A 2,510-nucleotide genomic window follows, 5' to 3' on the forward strand; every position below is an offset into this window, starting at 1 on the left:
TCAAATCAGTATCTTAACAATTTTCACAGCAAATTGAAAGTGTAAATACATCTGTTTCACGTCGATTCAGCTGTAGCAGAAGCTCTACTGTAATATATACGATAATCTGCGGTTCTGATTATATATATTAGTAACTCAATTTAGGTAAATTAAAAACAGCCAAATCCACCAGTAAAATAGAAAATTTCAGTATCTCACCTGCATAATATTATAAACATGGGCAACATTGTGGTCCTCATTGAATAGTACCTCACAAAGCTTCTGGTTCCAGAAGGCACTACTGTGATATCTGTCAGGGGTACACATCTGTGAATGAACATTATTGTGCTAAAGTAGCTTAAAACGTTAAAAGTAAAATTATGACATTAAAGAATAAACCATATTTAGCCATGTATACATTTAAAATTAACGCAATGTTAGTAAATAGTAAGTTACCGTCAAGAAAAGGCTGTTGCGGTAAAATCAAAAATTACGTAAACTGTGAGACAGTGTAAATAACATACAACAGAACAAGACCAGAGTGCGAGGAGGGTGGATAAGAAAAGAGCGATGGTGGAGACAGAGGGAGAAGATATATAAATAGAAACCATAACGTATCAGAGAAACCGTGAACATCAGAGTCTCAAGAAATATATGAACACCATAACAAAAAGAAGAAACACAAGGATCATTAGGATTAACAGACGAGGAAAATAACATAACCAATAGTCGTATGGATAATCGAGGCACTTCTCTGTTACTTTACCAAAAACCTAGGGCCAGAAAATATCTGCAAAATTTCTATGTTTTTAGTTGCACCTGTTCATTCGAAATGGATCCTTCTATGTGTACAAAATATTTAACACTTTCTGAAGATAATTCATTTTAAATGAAGGGGTGCAACTGAAAAATAGAAATGTTCTATGTAGTTTCAGATCGCTAATTTCGATAACGTAACAGAGAAGTGGCGCGAGCTTTCATGTGACTATTGTATACGTCATTTTAGTCGTCTGTTACTACAGTTTGTATATTATTTACATTATCCCAAATTTTACGCAGTTCAATTTGTATCACGATAACCTTTTCTTCATGATTCCGTGTAGTGATGTTAATGTGTTGCTTGAGATACTTGAGTTCACATTATCTCAGATATGTTATAATTTTTAGTTATACACTTTTTTATTATCTTCCCTCTCACCACCTGGTATTATTGTACTGTATATTATGGACACCATCCCACACATTTCGTAATTTGATATTTACGACATTAGCCTTATTATTTGTTATCATTTTCTCAGTTTTACGAATGTACAAAGCTAAATATGACGCGGTTTTTAATGTTATACTTTTAATTATGAAGCAATGTACATCGGTGAGGTACTATTCAGTGACGACCGCCATTTATATATGATCATAATATTATGCATGTGAAATTTTATATTTTATGGAAGAGTTTCGGTTGTATTTCAACGTATCTCCGCAACAACATGTAAACCAGTAAGTTTGAACAATTTTTCTTACTGTAACATGTTGCTGTTGTTCCTAAACATGTATTCTGTGTTAACCTGCAGAGATAGTCATTAATTTACCTCTGAAGAAGAAGTTTTTGTGAACGTTGAGACCATCGTGAATCCATTTAAAGAGCTTGCCATTATTTAGCTGATTGTCTTTGTTTTTATTACTTCACGCACATTTCATTCTACTGTTGCTGTTCCTACCTTGTACAAAATTTTAAGAAGTTTGAGGAGTGACAGATTATCAGTTACATGATACGCTGGTGACACTGCCATCTTTGTAAAAATGCCGAAGAACTGCAGGATCTTTTGAATGAGATAATTTTGAAAAACAAAGAATGACTCCGGATGAGAAACAATTACGTGAACTACCCATCATAACGTCGTGTAAAAACAGGTACGTAACGTTGGAAACAGGTTACCGGAGTCGCCAGGTTCGCTACCAACACATGTACTGAGATCGACAAACACAGAACACTCTGCGGTGTTTTCGCCATATTGTCTAGCTATTGCTCTGCTTTAAACAAACCCACCCACTGAGCTGCTAATTACCAGTCTGGATCCTGCATTGTAATGTTACGTTACAGCTTTGCTTCTTATACCCGTCTTTAGTCAACTGACAAGCCATTTCCATTATCCGTGCCCTGAGTTCATTAGTTCTACCATCTTGGCCGCTGTTTTACACATTACACAACGACTTTTCAGTTTATTGACTTCTTTTAATCCTTCTACAAACCATGGTTACGGAATTCAGGGAATCTTCCATATCTCTGAAATAAACCGTACTTATGTAAGACATTTGAAGATATGTATTTTCCTGCAGTTCTTTTCGAAATGATGATTTCTCTTCTTGTCATCGCTCTTATTCGCATTGCAGACGGGATTTTGGTATGGGTTCAAGTGAACTATCACTGTTCCTGAAAAAAATTAAATGGCAAAACACATATTTGCCGCCAGGAAACTACTGACTCGTAGCACGTATATATCAGTCTGCTCCACTTGATGATATATGTGAGT

The sequence above is a fragment of the Schistocerca nitens genome, chromosome 8 (genome assembly GCF_023898315.1).
Source record: "Schistocerca nitens isolate TAMUIC-IGC-003100 chromosome 8, iqSchNite1.1, whole genome shotgun sequence".
Classification (NCBI taxonomy): domain Eukaryota; kingdom Metazoa; phylum Arthropoda; class Insecta; order Orthoptera; family Acrididae; genus Schistocerca; species Schistocerca nitens.